The following is a 22,510-nucleotide window of genomic DNA, read 5'->3' as shown; positions in this document are numbered from 1 at the left end:
TTTTTACCCCTCTGTTCCTTGCTCTTTGTTCTCCTCAACCCTCCAACCCCCCTTTTCTCTCTCTCTGTCTCCTTGCACTCACACCTTTACTGCATTTGGATTTATAGCACCCGGCTGTTCCTCGTAGCAAAAAGAAAGCCTATGCAAGCACAGATTGAACTCGAACAAAGTGTAACACCTTCCTTTTGTATGGGTGCTGGAATGTAAAGCTGAAAATGAAGTGTCAGGCCTGCCACTTAAATAGACAAAGGCTGGATCCATCAATACTCAGCAAAAGATAATGTTGGCATACATCAAAAGAACGACCTATTTTACCGTAATAACCAGGGTATTGGTTCATTCTCTGGTTTGAAAAACTCCCTAAATTGATCCGCTTCTCCTCAAAGGCTCTTCAAGAGCAGAGAAAAGGAGAAAATGTTTTAGAGCTATAGTGCGTAGTTTCTGCCGCCCCCATAAGGAATTCTAAGTAATGACAACAAAACTGTTGGTGCGTCCATCGCGCACAGCCCCCACCCCTCCTCCACACAGTTGCTAGTAGCCATGGAGGACACGGAGGACACAATCTTCTGAACATAGCCATACTGAGAAATACAGAGAGTTGTGTGGAGCTTAACTAGCTTTGTAGCAACTCATTAATATCAAAAGTTACGCACTAAAGCTTTAACTTGGCACTTGCTAAAGGATATTGTCAAGTTTCAAGGGGAAGTTTTTTTCCCATCCCTTTTCTGTCATTTGCTGAAACGTTACAAGCAGTTCGCTGGTTGATTCAACTTGTGACAGCATAAACCCTGACTATTGTTTCCCCCAAGGGACAGTTCGGTATTTATGGAACGGACCACCAGAGGAAAATAGGGCAGGGTCATGTCTTTTTATTCTTTGTTGAGGGGAGGGTCATCCAACATTTTTAGTCCAGGGAGGGGTTACCCAACTTTTGTTTTCATAGAAACAGCAAAATTTCAAAGTGGCTTATTTGGTGCATATTTTTCCATGTAGCTCTTAGTCTCAGCCCTCCTTCGCTACTAGATGGGTCTGACCCATGAGTTTGGCTGTGGGGCACAGGGAGCACTGCCCCCTGGTGGCTGAAACGGTTACTTGCATTGTTTAAAAAATTTGTGGAATAATGACATGACCAGATATTTTATAAATATCTTAGCTAAATAACATAAAACAACTAAATGGTGGTAGGTAATACATCTGATTTCATATACTGCTTTAGTAAAAAAAATATTTCCTGGCTGATGATGCGAGCAGCATGACGCAAAAAATGAAAATGACTGTTGCTAGTCTAGACATCTTACCATGCCAAGGTTGCAATAAAGTTTTCCTAAATGCCACATTTGATGTCAGCTTACTAATTGATTGCGGGTGTAGATTTAGACTTATGTTTATTCCACTTTGTTTAAATGGCGAAGTGGAGGATGCCTAGTGACGAGTCCATAGCAACCAGTTTGTGTGTTGAATGTTACCCAGAGTACCTTGCTGAATGGTCTCAATATTTTATTGTTTTATTTCATGTGAATACTAGTTTATTAGAGGAGTAACTTAGTATTTGAAGTAATGTACTAATTGTGTTTCCACAACAACGTTAGTAAGTAAATCTACTGAAATGGCCATCACACCATAACAGAGGAGTGGGATGCGTCAGATGAGAATGCAGAGGTTAAATCATGTATGTCCTTGCTGTAAAAAAACAATGGTAATCTGTATATCTTTGCCAAACGCAAACCAGTGCAGAAGGTATCGATAAATTGTTGGGGGAGGGTCATGCCTTTTTTCCAAATAGTTTTGGAGGATCATAGAAAAATTATTACTAGTGAGGGGAAGGTCATGTCTGTTTTAACTATAGGTCTCAAAACTCCTCCGGTGGCCCCATAAATAAATAGCGAACAGTCCCCAAGGAGAGTACATTCAAGATTACATCAAAAAGCATCGCATCGGACAAATTCCTCCCCAAAACTTCAGGCTCTCTTGGAAAGGAAAATGGAGGCTGGACTGTGTCACAAACCAGTGAGTGGATAATGTCGTTTGTCATTTCGGTGTCTGCAGGTAGAAGTCTTGCAGATATGACACTTCAAGAATGAATGTTCCAATCACCTCTGAAATGGAATCATGGAGCTACATGCTATGAAGGCAAGAAGGCTAAGACAGCTAGAAAATGACAGACACCACGATAGACAATGAGAAACTCAAGAATGCTCATTCTTGCTACCTTTTCTTTGAATCTAACCCTCTCTTCTCTCTCTGCTTCTCTTCTCTTTCACCAAATTGCAGTATCTCTAACCTGGGTTGTGATTGAGACCCTATGATCCCGAAAGTTATGGTGTCGATAGTGTGCCAAGGGAAGTGAATACAGATATCTGGGGAGAAACTGAGGAGAGGAACTTCTGTGATGGAGTGCATAGATTTGATTGTCTAGGCGACCATTGCAAGTAACTTTTCTTATCAGAAAACACATAAGCGACTGAATATTCAAAATGCTTTTAACTGTTCCTTTGACTGATTAAAAAACAATAAATATTCTCAAGGCAATGGCACTTCTCTGACCTTCAAGTAGGAATTAATACGAAATAAGTTTAGAGTCTGGAGACACAGCAAAGATGGCGAGGTATGATCAAAGATGAGCAGAAGATAAGAGAAATCACTCAAAAGAAACAATCCATTGGTGTTACACACTGGGAACAATACACTGAGTCCAACAGCCACATTTAAATGATAATGAAATTGGGAAAGTGGCTCCAGCTTGGCTCACACATTCCACAAAAACAATCTCGGGAGAATTTAACACTATTATATTAACGTGTGCAGAAGGAGATTCGCCAGTAAACAAAACGCTTGACATTTCTATTTTCATTTTTTCTTGACCTGTAATTTCTTGCCAAACAACATAATGAAGAAAAAGGACTAAAGAGGCGACATTAAGCATGTATTCAGTCAATGCGGACCTTATCGAAGACAAGAAGCTATTGTAAGCAGCATATTTCGTCAGGGCAATATCTTTTGATATGGCTCTATTATTTCTAACTATATTCAACATTTGGTTGTTTTTTCAACCTATACAAGTTTGGCTTATTAAGATCATTTTGATCATAGTTCTGTATAGTTAAAGGCATTAAAATGAAAGTAAACATCTCAGGTCAATTGCTTAAAGACCTTCACTTTTATTGCACTTAAAATATGCTTGAATAGATGTTGATTGAAGTGCTAATGTGTTTTATGTTTTTATGTTATGTAGAATGATAGAGTTGCATGTTTAGTACCCTACACACGCACACGCGCGCGCACACACACACGCGCACGCGCACGCACACACACACACACACACACACACACACACACACACACACACACACACACACACACACACACACACACACACACACACACACACACACACACACACACACACACACACACACCTTTAATCTCCATCTAACGGTTTGCCCCTGCCTGATATTGTTATGCTTTACAACCAGCAATCAATCCGTGGTGAACCAAAGCTTGGTCTCAGCACCAAAGGGATTAAAGTGTCCAATTTAAGTTTTAGTATTCTACTGCCATGGCCAAAAGTAACAGGTCAATACCAAAGTAACTTTTATTTGACCTTTGTACTATGATTCCAAATGAGTCATAACACTTTCTCCTTAACCCATTTGTGAAATCAATCCTATGTAAATCAAAATATCTCTTACTGCTGCTGATCTAGAAGCCAATGCCACTTTCCAAAGTCACTTTCATGCTTTCATTTACTTTCTTGGTCTGTCCTTCCTTTTCCTCTCCTATGTCTCATCCAAAACAAGTGTTCTGTTGAATTCCATCCTCGAACCTTCATCGTCTTAGTGTAGGAGAGATTGAGGAGGCAGCAAGTCTCCTTAGAGCTGACTCATCCGAACCTCGTCCCAAGCGCGTGCTCCGACTGCTCTTCGCTTCCGCCCCTGACTGACTCCACAAGGAGATTTTAATTACTCAGAGTCATGGATTCTCTCAGGTTAGGCATGTGGTGACCCATCAGGAGGACTTAATGAGTGGAAAGAGAGTGAGGTACAAGGAGGGTTGGGTTTATGGGGGTGCCATCCAGTGAGAGTGAGAAGTCAGAGAGTAAAACATGCAGCTGAGCTGAAACTTCCTCACAGAACTGCTGTAGATGCTAAGGACTGTTTGTGTGGAGCCATGGTGATGCTGCATACAGAGGTGAGAAGAGTATTGATGGTATGTTTTTTCAATTATTATGCAACAAAGCTGGAGGAGCCTGTCTATTTAGTGATGGAATGCAAGTTCAGTCAGGGACTACAAATAGAATCAGAGCAGCACTGATGATTCTGCTGAGAGAGCTAATAACTCCTCGAAAAACATAAATGAGCATGAATCTTGGTGAAATAAACAATAGGCCTAGCAAGAATACAGCACATAGGGAAGTTTGTATGGTGGTAGTCTATATCCTTGACATTCCACTTCCAGGATTGCTCCGGTACCGCAGGAAATTCTGCCGGATTAATGAGGACTATTGTTAACTGCTCCTCAGATTTCTGCAGGGTATATTGAGACAGCTAGCTAGACTATCTGTCCAATCTGAGTTTTCTCTCTCACAGCTATTTTGCAGCGGCTCTGTGCGGAGCTTAGACAATTCTGATTGGTTTAACCCTTGTGTAGTGTTATTAGGCTTTTAAATCAATACAGCCATAACAATTTATTTAACATCTGTTAAATACTTAACAGATGTTTACTTTAGCTCAATTACCAATGATATATACATAATTTATGGTTCATTTTTGCCATTTACCCCTGTGAGATCATATTTATGATCATAAAATAAGGAAATTCAATTATAAAAAAAGTAAAAAACAGAAACAAGATTTTTGATCATTATTGGTGCTTATTTCTTATAACTTAATCAGAACAGGTGAAAGTTCTTGAAATCTAACAATTGTGGAACTTTGTGTGGGAATAGCAGGTGCAGACAGAAAGACAACATAGTTATAGTATAGTCATAGAGTAAATAGTGAGAGGTTTCATGTTATAATGCTGCACTGTGCGCCTGCATTTCATTGGATGAAAAAGATTGGCCTAGTCAGCTGGTAGCCACACAGCTGATGAAAACCATGCTGATTGTGAGGCATGAATGAAAACACAAATGGCAATCAATTATCATTGCTGTTTTCGTGAAAAGTGAACTCATTTGCTGTGGTAGCTTGCATGTCAACTGAAAATGATGTCAGTGGAATAGATATGCCACTCCTCACTTATTGGTTGGGGCAGAAACCCCTCCAACACAAAACTGGTTAACATGAACACAATGCCAGGCTCAATGAATGAAGTGAAACAATATGACAATTCAGTCTGATTATCAGGCAACATTAGCACAATATACTAAAGGTCAAATCCACCCTAAAACGTTATTTGACTCACACAAAATGTATTAGCATACAGTAAAGACTCTCTTAATGATGCCTTCAACAGCAAGCAGTAAAACCAATACTAAAGTAATTTTTAAGGGTTACTTGCAGGGGTGTTGGATGTGCTTTTAGTTAATGTATTGGTGAGTGTAATCTAACGGCTGATGTGTGGTTTGGTTTTAAGAGGGCCAAGGAAGGGAATGAGGATAAGTACATCATACTCTTTTTCGAGGTCCGGTAAAAAGCGTGACGATACAATCAGACCAGCGAAACCCATACTTTATGCAAAGCAGCCAGACATCACATCTATTCTGGGAAAGCACAAAATGTCGAGTCGGGCTTTCAGTTGTTAGAATGGTAAATGCTTCTGCTAGACTATAGAATTTGATCGCAGGTATAGAATGGTAAGGGGCCCTTAGCATTACCCAAGGTGCATCTGACTTCATCTTCACCTCAGTAACACAAATGGGACATTTCCTCTCCAGGGAAACAAAAAAGAAGACACAGCAGGGCCCAGCGTGGAGAATATAAAGTACCTAAATAGGAAATGGCATTTAACTCGAGACTAGGCTGTCAACAGTAAATGCCCAGTCGTCCAAAAAATGTGTCTTCAAAATTTTCAGTGCATTCATTTCCATTTTTATGAGAATAGTGATAAAATATCAATGCGTCTGTCAAATGAACCGTATTTCAGACATCCAAACCTATTGTCATTTCCCCCCATGGAAGACATTTTTGTGAGCTTAATATAGAAATGAAGCCTTTTGGAGCAATTGAGATTAGAATAAAAAAAAAAAAAAAAACATAATTGGTTTTGATGAACAAATACTTTTTTATTGCATTTTCATTCTTTTAATTACATTGTCTAACAACAGGCAAGATGGACCACAGGATAAGCTGGCACACACACACAGGCACGCACACATGCATGCATACACACACACACACACACACACACACACACACACACACACACACACACACACACACACACACACACACACACACACATATACACAGAGGAGAAAGGACATAGTTATATATTGATAATATTTTGTATGAATGATCTGAATCTGCAAAGTAACTAGTAGCCTACAGCTGTCAGATAAATGTAGTGGAGTAAAAAGCAGCCTACAATATTGGCCGCTGTAGTGGAGTAGAAGTATAAATAGAAGAAAATAGAAATATTCAAGTAAAGTACCTGAACTTTGTACTTAAGTACAGTAATTTGAGTAACTGTACTTGGTTTCTTTCCACCACCTGAAAAACTTTAAACGTTTTACAATCCAGGGTAACTGTGATCCAAGCCTTGACGGCTCCACTCCTTTTTATATTATTTAGCAACTGAACAATATTTCTGGCATGCTAACACGCTAAACTAAGATGGTGAAAATCTTAAACATTATACCTGCTTAACATTAGCATTGCCATTGTTAGCATGCTGAGATTAGCATTTAGCTCAAAGCACTGCTGTGCCTCACAGTAGTACAGCCTCACAGAGCTGCTAGCATGGCTGTAAACAGCAGCCGGTGAGTAATAGCCTACTCTATATGTGCTCCCTTCTGAATTAGTTTGTGTGCTTTCACATTACAGCAGCTGGTGGGGTTTCTTAGTAACATATAGGCATACAATTAATTTCCTAACAAAACCTTGAAATTCCTGGTTGTAATTTCTGGGCTTGAGAGACATGTAGACTACTCAGTTATGTATAGCTTGTAGAACAAGGTACTTCCATGGAATCAAGAAGAACATTTTATTTGCTTTTGTAGGAATGCTCTGTACACGATGCAATTATCTATGCATAATTACCTCATGCAATATGATGGATTTCACAGCTTGCATTTTACAGCGTGTAGGCTAATGCAAGTTGACAGAAACGATTCCTCTTCATTAGACCATTCCAACATCATCAGTGACACAAGTTGCCCAAGTTTGCACTATTGGGGAAAATACACAAACCAACACTACTGCCATATGCACTCTTCTTCTGTCTGCAGTCTTCATTAAAACCAAACAAGATATGTCAGTGTGGAAACACCTTCTTCTGACCTGCCAGCAGTGTCCCTCCAAAGTAGAGGACTCCAGACTTTATCAGAGGGACGGTTGTTGGCAGGCGGCTTCTTTAATCCAATCACAGTGAAGCATATTTACCAAAATGTTTCATCACTGTTACATGTTGGCAACTGTGACAACAAACCTTACTGTCATAGGAGATACATAAGTGAAGCTGCAGTCGACACACTGATCTCTGAAGGTAAGTGATAGTCACAGTCTCTTTATAGAAAAGTGTCTTGGAGATGTGTGTGTGTGTGTGTGTGTGTGTGTGTGTGTGTGTGTGTGTGTGTGTGTGTGTGTGTGTGTGTGTGTGTGTGTCCATGTGTTTCAACATAAGGCATGTGAGCTATTTCAAAATGCCACCAAAACCCTAAAAATAATATGTTGGCTCTGCAATTAACATGATGTATTTAAGGTTGTTAAGGAAATTACAAGTTTGATTAAAAAAAATTAACCCAGCAATGAAATCACTGACTTGGAAAAATGAAGCATAGGAGCAGTTCATTTACATACAAAAACCAACATTATGTGAACGCTACATTTACTTTATACCTAATTAGAAGACATCAAAAACGAACACTACTGGTGTTCAACACCTCTTTTTCCTATCTAAGTCTGCTTGAGCTTGGTATAATCTTAGAGATTTATAGAGAACTGAATGTGGGTATGTCCGTGTACATGCATGTGTGTGGATTAGGAGTGGATACCAACAGCTACAGTATGTTCCCATAGGACCACTACCATCCATGGTGTGTACATTTCTGCTTGTTTGTGTCTGAACAGGTGAGTTCAACATAACATGGTTAGTTATAGAGCTCTTGAGGATGGTAGAGTGTATGCCCTGTGAAATATGTCTATTTTTTTGCTGATCCCTTTTACCCAGCTCACCCTTGCAGTGTGGAGACCATCTGGGGGGACTTGTCGGTGGGTTGGTAATTGAGGATGCGGGGGTTAGAGACAAGGCCCCTTTGGAAATCCCCAGCAGATCGGCCATTATGCCGGGCTGAGCATTGGATAGCTGCTCCACTGCTGACATTTCCATTTACTGTATTTCTCTGAAAAACATTCAGTGATTTTCTTTCTTTTCTTTCTCTGTAGTCATCTGGGCATACATACAGAAATGATCAGGGTATCTCTTTAATGCATTAAATTAAATGTAACTTTATCAGTTCAATAAAGAATTGATGCAGTGCTGCATGGTTCAAGGCATGATTATATATCAGTCTAAAATGTGCTCAGCCACAGAAATGAAGTTGAGCTTATTTGATATTATTTTACTTTGTGAAATAAAATTTTAAAAGCTACATCCTTCATGTATGCTCCCACTGCTGCCAAACCTTTTCTTATTGTATTAAGAAGATAGAAACCACTTTAGAATAATGATGTTATGTACAGATGCTGTCATTGCCACCATTATAAAAATTACAGTTTACAGCAGCGATGCTTTAATATGTTGCCAAGAAAGAAACAACAGTACTTTAGCAGCTAATGGAGTTGCATAACGTTCATTCATGTCCTTACTTTAGGTGTTCTGTGCTTACAAATGCATTGCTTACTGTTCCTTGCTAAGGCCTTCTATACCTACCGATATTTTCCTACAGTATCATTTCTTTGCATTTACATAAAGTGTTACCACTGAGACTTCTCCAACTTTATGTGAAATCATTTTCATTTGGTAAATTAATTGAAGGTGACAAGCAATCATCAGCAGATGAAAACAATTAAATGAAGGAAGATGAGGAAGATACATCTTTGCAGTGAAAATATTGGGAGATGGATGTGCCAATATCATTTAAAGTAAACTAAAATGATGCACTTACACTAGAACAATTTAGTCCTCTTTTGAAAATGAAAAAAAAATGTTTTTTTAACTTAACCACAGAAAATCTTAAATAAAACTCCTCCTCTAAGAAAACCCAACGGTCTTAATACACATATGGAGTGTTACATTAAATTTGACTTTAACACATGTAAATTGGTTTTTGTTTGCATTTTCCTTCATTAATCTTAGCCAGTATGGAGGCAAAGAGATAGAGGGGAGATCTCTCTGCCTCCCAAAGGAAGCAAAGGTGGTGAGAGGTCTCACACAGGTAAAAAGAAAATTACATCCGAACCAAAACAGATGCAATTTATATGTGCCAGACACCCACAGGTCTTGAACAGGAGGATCTATCCACTTGTCTTGGAGTAAAAGGCCCATGGGATCAGCACAGTAGTAAAATGAATGAGGCGTTGTGCCTGACACCAAGAGATTCAAGTTAATAAATGGTGTGCTTGATCTGGGGCTGTCTGTGCAATTGTATTTGGACAGTCTGATGAATTGGGGACCGGGAACTGATAATTCATGTTGGAAAAGCTTGGTGTCATTCTTAAACTGTAGGGTTTGTTAGAACAGTAACAGAGAGCCCTCACACCACTGACTGGAATACAGGGTGGTGTTAATTTGTCAATGAAGACCATTATGGAAAAGTATTTATTGAGTTTTTTCAACAACCAAATAAAAAGTAACTTTTGTAAATGAAAATTGTAAAATGGATTCATTAACTAATATTACACCCTCATCCAATGATCAGCATGAATTATTTGATCTCTTCTTATACAGTATACTTTGCACTGAACAAGCACTATCTTGCATGTCAGTGGTCTTGTCTCCTCTAGTAATGTTGTTAGCTGATTAGTCTGTTACAAATATTCAACAATTCCTTCCTTTTTTATATGGACTATCAAGCAACATTTTATTAAACTACTATAATTTTAATGGACTCAGCTCTATGTTCAGTGTGACAGCAACGTTCACGTAATATATTAAATAAGCCAAGTTAGCCCTACGAGCTAATGCATGCTAACAACAAACATTTTTTTGCAGACACTAGATATTAAACAAAAGAGACTACAGACTATATCATTTTAAGTTGTAAATACTAATCCTAAGCAGAAGGCAGACGATAACGTTATCTAGGAGCCTGACCGCCACTTCCCATGCAAAGGTTGTGATTTATAAAAAAAAAACTTGACAGGAGAATGTGCGGTCCTCCACCCAAACTCTGACCCATCCGTACGCACATTTTGGAGACAATGGGAATTGGCGATACAGATGGTGAGGTGGTGAACGGAAGTCTGACTGCAGAAAGTAAATGTGGGAATAACGATTACTTGTAATATTTTCAAGTATTGATGCCTCACGCACATTTCTTCACTCACGCAAATTCTTCACTCACGCACATTTCTTCACGCACATTTTCTTCATATCATCCATGCTATCATGAAGATTAAATCCAGCAGTGTTATTTGCGCTTGTACTGAGTGATAATTGCTCCATAAACACCTTGTAAAATCCAACTCAAATCTTAAATTAAATCTTAATATTTAATCGCCGCTGTCTCACCGTCACATTGTCTGCTACGGAGCGCAGGAGGAAGAGATGGCCCAACTGCATGGAATACAGGATAGCATTTAAATACCCTACCATTAGATAATGGCAGAACACAGTGTAAATTACTAAATATCTGTATTTAATACTGTGCATATAACATCAAATGTCAAGTCTGGAAATACAGCCATTAAGCTCTCGCGCAATTGTTACACTTAATGTCCTCGTTATGGGTCTGAACTTTAATACTGTTTGTGACAAAACCTGCATGAAGAAAAGTGTGTTTGCCTATTAGACTTTTGTCTTCAAATTTCATCTTGGGGTGTGGGAGGAGGAGGGAGGGATATACCACTAGTTGATGCTGTGATTTTGGCAAGGTGCTAACAATCACTCTAATTGTTGTAAACATATAAATACGGTGTACGCTATTTTTGGCTTTTGGGCATACGTAAACTTTTAGTAAGGATTCTATGCACAGTTTTATAAATGAGATCCCAGGTCTGCAGCTGCCCTACTGGAGAGCAGCGTGACAGCAAGGAACACTCACTCTCCAGCTATACTTCGGGGGACCGGAATGTTCGCAGACATACATTGCACGGCGACTGACGCCATGCTCGACTTGAAAAATCTCAGTCGACTGAGGGGTCTCCCACTGATTATTCGAATCTTCGACTTTCAGGGGGCAGCCTAACTATAGTGAATGATGCACCAAAGACGGCTGTAGTCTTAGAAAATCATTACAAGAATTTACAAACACAAAATGTATATGGGTTAAGGTCGTGGTGATTTCAAGAGAAACATTTCTGTGTTGCAACCATTAATCAGAGATCAGCAATATCTCTCATTGCATCTGGTTGCTCAGAGGTATAATCTCCTAACAATCCTATAAATCCAGTCTCCAAATCTCTTGACTCCACCACAGACAGGAGTCTTAGTTATCTGGCATCTGGATTTGAAGTTGTTCAGAAATGTTTTGAGTGTGTGCATCGAGTAGATATGAAAAAAATACAGTCTATGATTTTTATTTGAAGCTAAACTGTTGGATGCAAGAAAATATTATTCATAAACAAGGTAAGTAACTCACATCACTTAAAGGGGCTGTACGGAGACATTTATAGTCCACAGAGCTGATGCCAGATGTGTGTTTGTCTGTGTGTGTGTGTGTGTGTGTGTGTGTGTGTGTGCGTGTGTGTGTGTGTGTGTGTGTGTGTGTGTGTGTATATATAAATGCAAGAGGCATTTCTGTGGCTACCAAAGTGAGGCTCATATTTAATATTTAATGTTTAATGTTTGTTTTTGTCTCCATAAGAAAAATGTGAATGTCACTGGATTAAATCAGTTGACAACATAATTGGAAATCGTTGTCATGGCTTCATAGAACAACAACAATTGAATTGCTAAATTAAAAAAGTGATGTTTTTATAATTGCATGTAAATTTGCCACATCCTGCCATGTTTTAATTTTTTTTCTCTCTGATCTTGAGGCTTTCGTCTATCATGTCCATTTTTAATGTCATAAAGTTAGAGTACGACAAGTCTATTCAATATGTCAAGTCTGTAGGATTGTAGAGTTGTATACAGTGTGCATTAAGGGCTCAAAATGTCTTTGAGACAGCTGTATGCACTTTGCGACCGCCTTCGCACAGTTACTTGATCGGAAATGTGCGTCAACCTCTGTGAGTGAGCGAGTGCAGGCACTGAGATTCGACTAAATTCAATTTAAAAAATTGATTTGTCCCGGGGGGGCAATTTGGAGCAGCATGTAGAGTAGTTACAGTAAGCACAAATAAAATACAACATGGGACAAATACTTTTTTAATATTTGTTATTGGATAACTGACATAGTCCCATTCTGTCATGCAACCCTGTATGACTTTGGATGTATGAAGCTGTGCGAGGTCATTGCTTTTGGGCACATGCTAGAAAAGACCAGATTGTCCTCGGTTGCTATATTGCCTGAAACAACAAACCATATATCACTAGTTAATTTCTCTCCAGCAGGGACAAGGTGTAAAGGACTAGGTATGGTCCCCTCAAAAGGACATACATAAGTAAATAAACCACTGTGTGAACAATATTGTTTAAGTACAGTATGTGTCCACTCTGCATGGTTGACCTCTTTTTACCTTGTAGATCTGGTCAATTTCCCAAGTGTTCACTCACTCGACAGTCAACAACAACAAATGGTTTACATGTACAACAGTAGGAGCTACAAACTGCATCCAAAGTTTTTAAATGACCTTCAACGTCGCATAAGAGACACATCTATAATTTTGCCAAATCATACACGGGCAAAATCACAGCTTCATCTTTGTATACAGATGCAAGACTTTGTCAAGCTTTGTGCCCAGAATAGCTTGTGAATGGGTGCTAGACAGAACTCTGTATGACTATGGATATGCCAAATTGCTACCTGCTTACATGGAGACAAAACATGAAACAGTGCTGCATGATTTGCGTGTGTCTCATACCGGATGCATAATGCATCAAGAGCATGAATTATTTACATAAACAAGTGGAGGGAATCTGTTTGGTGCTCTGCCAAACCTTTCCTCTTCCACCTAAAAGGCTGTTTTTGTTTCTTTCGTAAAAATCCAAAGCAAACCTCCATATTGGAGAGACAGATGGCAGACAGGGTGAAGCTGAGTCTTCTATCTAAAATCACAGTGTGATGGAAATGAAGGTTGCCATGGAAATCAGGAAGTGGAGCAATTTGTTCCTCTCAGAGGTGGGAGTCACTTGACGGACTCACACAAAGTTTAAGTTTAAAAAAAAAAGAAGCAATGAGCTGGGTTTAATGTGTTTTATGGACAAACTAAAGAAAACTGTCCGTAGCATTGGTGTTGGTGGTATTTTACATACCAGATCGGTAAAATGGGAGTAATCTTGGAAATGTTAGATTACTACTGTGGTAATAACCTTGTTATAACCTTGTTGCAGCTGTAACACAAACCCCTGGTCAGTTAAGGGCTTGGGTGTCCTTTTTGTACCCTGATATTAACTTTCTTATGTCAGCGATAGAAACAAAAATGTTTACTGTACGGGACTCTCAAACCGCCTCAAATCGCTGGTTACATCATTGGCCATTGCAGGGTGACGTCAGGTTGTGCTTATCCAAAAGTTTAATCTGTCTGAACTTTTCGCCCCAACGTCCCCCTGCGACCCCCACCGCTGCAGACTAAACGCACATCCCCAATTCAAAATGAATGACCGCCTAAAGACCGCCTGACTGTATATGAACGCAGAGTTACTGTATTGGAATGAGAAGTGCTAACAGAATGTCTTATGTTAAGTCATATTTATAGCATGTGATTGGGCAAAAGTGATTTCATAAAAGAAAACATTCTGCACATTTGCACTGTGTGTTACAACACTGTCAGCTTCCTTCCCTCAAGGCCCTTAGCCCTCACCAGATCTCGGTTTGCCTGAAAATTTAAATATAAACTTGTAAAGACAAAACTAGCAGGTTAGAGAGCCCTTCTTAAGCTCCACTCAGAGCTGTTTTCTTAACCTGTGATACTGATTTGGTGTTCGTGCAGCAAGTCATGTTCAAATGTGGTGATACACGGTCCGGGGAGTGGTGGTGGTGGTGGTTTTGGAGCCGGATTTGACATTGGGTGTATTTTTAGTAGAGAACACGTAACACGCATGTTGTTTTCCCTCCCTCGTCTGAAGTGCCATGTGTCTGATTTTAATCAGAGGCTGGTTTGCTTCTGGTCCTGCTGACATCAGTTCCCATTAAGAAAAGACAGAAGAAGAGTGTTGAATATGTTCTGTTGCTAGGAAACAACACCATGACTACACTGTATTTCAACATATTCGGTATACAGAGTGTGAAGGTTTATGTTGATTCATGTTCATGCCACTCCTGTTTATTTGATTACACACACGCTAAATGGAAGTGGTCATTGTGTAATGTCTCAAATTAGATACATTTTCATTTTGATCGTGTGATGATTATATTGATTATTGCGGTGCGGCATGGTAATGTCACACCCTAATGGTTACACAGGTGCAATATTAAGAGTAATGAAAACAAAGTCAACTTGCAAATATCATCAATCATCTGACAAATATTTTCAAACAGTTTTGTCTCCAGTGTGATTTGTTGGCAGAGTTTGAATTTTAATACTCCAGTCAGCCCACACTTCATCCCACTTCTGTCAATATTTGCCTTAATGTTATAGTCTGTACACCCTGTGTATTTGCACTGCATGCAATCTCTTTATTTAGCAGCTATTAGCATTAGATATTCACCACCCACATCGACAAGAGCCAAAACATGTTGTTCTGAAAAGGACCCAGGGGTGAGAGCTTTTCTGCAGCAAATACTTTGCCCTAAGATGCTTGTGTTTATGTATATAAATCTGTACTGCATACAGTATCTTCATTGTTAGTGGATATGAGCACATAGACAGACCACATTACACATTGTTAGGACGTTGGAATAGAAAAAGAAAGAATTCAGAATTAAAGAAAGATGCACTGTAAGAAGTTACAGTTAACAATTAACTTGTTTGTCTGTAATCGCCGCTTACAACTCACCCATCATTCACAATTCAAAATATTTACCACCAATTATAATATCTGTCTGGGATTTATCTATGGCACTCCTGGATGCAGGTGATAATATTAAGGAGTAAACTCAATTTACGAACATATTGTGTGGAGAGAAAAGCAGAATTGACTTTATTCTAAAAGAGGACATTTTAATGTTTTTCCTATCAAATCCATGAGCGCTTTCTTGTCCTCTTTCATCCTGCTGCATTCATACTTTTCCTCAAAAGCTTTGATGCTGTTAAGTGCGAGGTTCACCACATCTGTCAAAAAACAGCATGTCTGACTGTCTCGCACAATCATGTTCCTTTAACGATTCAATTTGCTGTGGATCGACAGCATCCAGAGACAGCGGGATGATGAATGGCCTGCTATGCTTCCATTTCACCAGATTACCTACTTATTTCTGTGCAGGAACAGATATGAGTTGTGTTCTTATCACAAGGATATAGTAAAGAACACAGTATAAGCATGAAATCTTGCATGATGGGTCACCCATTTCCTGGACAATCAGCTTGCTAAGCCCCTCCTGGAGCGTTGAGATTCAGTCTCACCGCTGGGAATGTTTTAAAGTCCTCCTACAGCTTGGGGATAATAGATTTACTGTGCGTTATACATTTATCTGATTAGATATGCAAAGTGTGTGATCATACGTCATCATGTGTCACGTGTCATCATCTCCAGGCTCTGCTCTGCTGCCAAACTTGTCAAAGAAAACCGCTTTCTCACGTGTTTAGAGGTTTCACGGATGGTTGGAGCTCTTGGTCACACTTGTACTTTCATTCGTCTCAGACGTCCATCTGGTGCGCACTGATGTGAGATGTGCGGCTGCGGAGGCACTCTGTAGGTGCATGTCTGAGTGCCAGTTTAGACAAATCCCGGCAGGTAGCCATTTACCGGTAAGCCACTTGTGTGCTTGTTAGACGTTGGCACAATGGGACAACCAACCTGTACAGTGCATTATTGCTTCCAAATTACGCTTATTCCAGGCTGCCATGTTGGAAGGAATAAAGTGGGTTACAAATGGTTACAATGGCCAGCTGACACATTGCTGACACATGGCTTCATGTTCAGTTTATATAGGGAAACACAAAGAACAATCTACTACTTCACATATCCCTACATATCTTGTATTGGAAGATGCTGCACGTGAAAAAATGAAGTCCAATGCCAACTGTCCAGTGCCAATGCAGGAAATGGGGTGCCCTTAATATGTTGAAATGAAAAGTATGGTTTTGGGGGTCTACCACTTAATCTTACTGTAACCGTACTTGCCATGTGCAGATGATGCAGAAAGCACCAATACAAAAACAACCAATGTTCTTTGTGATGTGCAATGATTTTCAGTTTAAAAATATATATATTTCATACTTTGTGATGCTGTTAAAAATGCATGATTTCATAACATCACAGCATCAAAATATTTTTCTCTTCTTGAACAAATAAATAATGAAGAAATAAAGCAAACATCCATGTGGTCAATGTTTGGTGGGAAAGTAGGACAACACAGTGTACCATCCATCCATCAATATGTCGATCATTCAAAATACACTTGTAATTGCTATTCCAAATTCATTGTCTTCATATTGTGGCACACAATTAATTGTGTGGCATCTTGGAAAGTAACATGGCTCCAAATTGGATAATGTCATGATGCTGTCCATGACTAATCAAGCTGCATTTGTCTTTATGATAGGTCAAAAGCTCAGAGCTATAATCAAAGCTCTTGTTCAAAACGAGCAGTGAAAAGGGATGAAAATAACTTGAAAACCAATCCGACACAATGGAAGCTACTTTGCTAGCATTACCGACTAACTAGTGGGCAGATTCTGTATGTTATGCTGGGTATGACAGGTGTTCAGGGCGTTACAGCAGTCAAGGCCTGAAAACCCAGAGGAATCAATCACAGTTTCCAGGTGATAAAGGATAGAAGAACTGCTTTTAGGCAGTTTAAATATCGTTCAAAAAACAGGAGGAAAAACATTCCAACTTATTATTATGCAAGCAGCAAAGAAGACACAATATTCCAGAATGAAATGACACCAGGCCATAGAGTGGACTCAATAGGGAAAAAATACAAGAACACATCTCATGAATGAGAGGTGAGTTGAGTTGGAATGAAAAGAAAACCCTTGAAACAGAGAGTGAGATAGGAGAGAAATAAACACACAGAGCGAGATAGTAAATAGAAAGACATTATACACACTGAACAGAAAACCTTAAACAAAGAGTTTGTCAGTTTAGTTGAGACTGTTGTTTAAAACTCATCCTGGGGTTAATTAAAGCCTCTAATCACATTAAGAAGTAAAGGTTGAGAGGGGGCTGACAGCAGGGCTGAATCTGACACTTCTCACTAATAGGGCACGCCAGTCGCTCATTTACATCCCTCTCCGAGTCAATCAAGCTTTCATTCTTCTCTCTCACCGGAGCAAACTCGCCTGTCACTTCCTTTACCTCAACATCAAGTGCTGCAGCCGGAGCGACCGTTTGTATGATGTAAGAGAAGCACTGAACATCATCTAATACACGTTCCACTTCCGGGATTGCTCCGGTGCCGCCGGAAATTCCGCCAGATATCCCTCATTTAGGCCGGATGTCCGTTACCTTGGGCTTTCTTTGTGTTGGCATTTTAAACTCCGGTCCATTTATGAGGACTATGGTTAACTGCTCCTCAGATCTCTGCAGGGTCTGTCTGTCCAATCTGAGTTTTCTGTTGCACGACCAAAACAACCTTTGAATGTACACATGTTCCATCACAACAAGTTCCCTCCCGAGGCTATATTGCAGCAGCACCGTGGCTCTGCTCGGTGCTTAGCGGCGCCCAAGACAATTGTGAATGGTTTTAAGAAATGCCAATAAACCGGAGCCCATTTTTCTCCCATCCCGGAATGTTGTGTGGACTAGCCAGACCCTCCTCATCAGCGCTGTGGAGGAAGGTCTGGGAATGCGGGACTACTGAACACAACATCCTCCAGCTGGTACATAATCAAAGTCTTCATTGAAGCTGATTGGAAGAATTGACCCTAATTGACTGTTCGCTAAACCCCTCCCCCTCAACAGCGATTGTCCAATCATAGCTTGGCAACTGTAACTAGACATGGCAGGTCGGTCAAGCTTTGGATTTCTCCGCATAAAGCTGTGTAAAAAAACTAAGCAGGTAAATATAATTGTGGTAAGAAAATATATCAAAAATGAATACAAGCCATTGCAAAAATGTATTGGGGGTTGAAAGGAGTGAAGTATGACTCCAACATAGAAATGTGAGCAAAAGGTTTTTTAGGGTGGTGGGCAGAAAGTGAAAAGCCTTCAAAAGAAGAATGAAAAGTAAAAAAAAAACATGTCACTTGTCATATCTTTTCAAAAGAGAGAAACTTGCTCAGAAGATTAAGTCAAAACTGACAGGAAAAGTTTTTTTTAGGGGAATTGAATTTCCTCCAAATGTACCAAAAACGAAACAGTGGTAAACCTAAATTAAATTCTAGAAATCAGCTTTGTATTTTAAAGCATTGAGGATAAAAAGGCCTGTGAGGTGGTGTCGCAGGATTAGTCCTTTGAAAGCAGTAAAGATATTTATTTTCAGATTTTTCTAAATAGGTCTGGGCTGTCTAAGGCAGCTCATTGAACTGCTTTATATTCCTGTTAGGGATGGACCCCATCTCCACCTATAAAATTAACTCATACTTTATCACTGACAGACCAGACAGCATTAACTTACTACAAGCCTTTATGACAAAACCAAGAGAATACAAAATGCATTGCAGTGTTGACATCAAAATTCCAGAGGTGCTATTTCAATTTCATAAGACATATGAAAATGACTAAAAGGAATAATAACTCACCAAAACACCAAGCCAGACATCCTTTAAACAAATCAACGAAATTAATAGAATAGTATTGATTTATTTCTCAAATGTCATTCTCCTTGTTAATGTCCTAAAGAAACCTTAACGACATAGAAATTAACTGGTTAACTTAATGAAAGGTAAATAAGGAACGCCACATTTGTCTGGCAGAGAAAACATCAACCAAAGGTTCAAATTTAGCTTATGCACAATTTCATGAAAGACTTGAGCACTATATGTACTTTAGATGTAAGCTGTAAGATACAAAAAAGTTGTTATGTTGTTGTCATTGTTTTAATTATTGAAAATATATGACAAAAATATTATTTTATATTATCGGTCTCAATATATTTTGATTTGACATCATCAAACCTAATGGTGGGTGTCCATACATGTGTTGTTTTCACGGATGGGATTGGCCCCCTTCCCAGCATTGCATGCTAGTGACACCCTCCTACAACCGCCATGGCTGCAGCTGATTGGACGAACGCGTCACGTAGAGCTGGCTGCTGCCGAATTTCAAAACCGACCATAACGGCGACTCTTTCGGAATACAATCTCATATTTTGTGAAAATAGTTCACTGAAACGTGTTTCTGAAAACATATTAAGCGAGAAATAGGCCATGCAGTTGCTGAAACTGTCTTCGTTTCAGATTGACAAAGGTCAGTTTAAAAGATTTTCATCAGCTTTTGTGAGGCGGCGAGCCAAGCCTGCTCCTCCAAAGTGCAAAGCTACCAGAATGCATTGCATGGCTGCGCCCATAGAAATAAATAGAAAGTGGGGAAATTACACTGACAATGGACACATACCATAAGGTAATGAAAAAATATTAAAGGGGTAATCCAGCGATTTAGTACATTTTCATAAAGTTGAGAAAAGGATGGTCAAAGTCAATGCAGAGGCTAAGAAATCTTGATTTTTCATGCAGAGTTAAGCTCGAAAATCAGTGCATCCTTCCATAATGCAACTCCATAGTTAGTTTCTTACATTAAGCACTCCCTGACTGGTAAAGGCTCACATCATTCCATTTCTACACCCCAGTCTGTATAACAAGGTCTCTCTCTCTCTCTCTCTCTCTCTGTGTATATATATATATATATATATATATATATATATATATATATATACATACATACACACACACAGTGTTGCCACAGTTACTTTGAAATAGTAACTTAGTTACTTTACAGATTACTTGATTTTAAAAGTAGTTTAGTTACTTTACAGATTATTTGATTTTAAAAGTAACGAAGTTAGATTACAAGTTACTTTATTAGTTACATGGAGCAGCTGCCGACAACACCCCTACAGCCTCAACATAAAAATGACAACCGGTTTACTGTGACGCAGCTCAGCGTTGCCAGTAGTAGGATCTGGTTTATTATGGCACAAAAGAGAGCGAGTCAACCATGTTTAAGGGCAGCATTTCCGCTACAACATAGGCCTACTACCCAACCAACTTCTTCAACTATCCACTTACTGGTTTTGCACCGAAGTCCAGCTTTTGTTGTTTGGGTGGTGGGGGACCTCCTCTCTGCTTCGCACCACCTGCTGGTACTTGCTCTGTAAGTTTGACTGCAGCGCTGCGACTCCAAATGTTTCTTCAAATTTGACGTAGTTGCCACCAGCACAGAGTGTACAACAAACCTTAATATTGCCGTCTTTAGCTGACACAAACTCTAAATAGTGACTGTATTTCCAGCTAGAAGCGCGCATCTCTCTCCTCCCTCCATTGTTGTTTACGTTTGTGTCGCTGCGTGGTACACGTGAACTGTCCACATGCTGAAAACGTGACTTGTCGCATACGTGACTTCACTCCCCAAGATGCAAGAAGAAAGCAAAAATACATATTTTTACTAAGGAAAATGACAAATAGTAACGCACAGTGACTTGGATAAATAACTTTAATCTGATTACTGGTTTGGAAATAGTAACGTGTTAGATTACTCGTTACTGAAAAAAAGTGCTCAGATTAGAGGTGGCATCACTGTATATATATATATATATATATATATATATATATATATATATATATATACAGTACTGTGCAAAATTCTTAGGCAGGTGTGAAAAAATGCTGTAAACTAAGAATGCCTTAACAAATATAAATTATGATTGTTTATTTTTATCAATTTACAAAATGCAAAGTGAGCGAACAAAAGAAAAATCTAAAATCACTTCAATATTTGGTGTTACTACCCTTAGCCTTCAAACCAGCATCAATTCTTATAGGTACTTGCAAAAAGTCAGGGATTTTGTAGGACTGTAGTCAGGTGTATGATCAACCAATTATAGTATATAGGTAGTTATACTGCATCAGCAAGGTCTCTCCCAGACAAAGATTTTAAGTAAGTAAGTAAGTAAATTTTGTTTATACAGCGCTTTTCACAGACAAGGTCACAAAGTGCTTTACAATGTGCATAGACAATAAAACATGGTAAAAATAGTCAATAGAATAAGATACAAGTACAACAGAATCAATTTTCAAATAAATAAAAGACATAGGCTACCCAAAAAAGCAGACTGGTGTTTCAAGATGTGCTGTTCAAGCTCTTTTGAAAAAGCGCAAAGAAACGGGCAACGTTGAGGATCGTAGACGCAGTGGTCAGCCAAGGAAACTTAGTGCAGCAGATGAAAAACACATCAAGCTTATTTCCCTTCGAAATTGGAAGATGTCCAGCAGTGCCATCAGCTCAGAAGTGGCAGAAACCAGAGGGACCCAGGTACACCCATCTACTGTCCGGAGAAGTCTGGCCAGAAGTGGTCTTCATGGAAGAGTTGCAGCCAAAAGTCCATACCTCCGACATAGAAACAAGGCTAAGCAACTCAACTATACACGAAAACATAGGAAGTGGGGTGCAGAAAAATGGCAGCAGGTGCTGAGGACTGATGAGTCAAAATTTTAAATATTTGGCTATAGCATAAGGCAGGTTGTCCGCCGAAGGGCTATAGAGCGGTACAATAATGAGTGTCTGCAGGCAACAGTGAAGCATGGTGGAGGTTCCTTGCAAGTGTGGGGCTGCATTTCTGCAAATGGAGTTGGAGATTTGGTCAGGATTAATGGTGTCCTCAATGCTGAGAAATACAGGCAGATACTTCTCCATCATGCAATACCATCAGGGAGGCATATCATTGGCCCCAAATTTATTCTGCAGCAGGACACCGACCTCAAACATACAGCCAAGGTCATTATGAACTATCTTCAATGTAAAGAAGAACAAGAAGTCCTGGAAGTGATGGCATGGCCCCCACAAAGCCCTGATCTCAGGATCATCAAGTCTGTCTGGGATTACA

Source organism: Perca flavescens, chromosome 18 (assembly GCF_004354835.1).
Source record: "Perca flavescens isolate YP-PL-M2 chromosome 18, PFLA_1.0, whole genome shotgun sequence".
Lineage (NCBI taxonomy): Eukaryota > Metazoa > Chordata > Actinopteri > Perciformes > Percidae > Perca > Perca flavescens.
The sequence above is the reverse complement of the archived record's forward strand: the minus strand, read 5'-3'. Positions refer to the sequence as shown.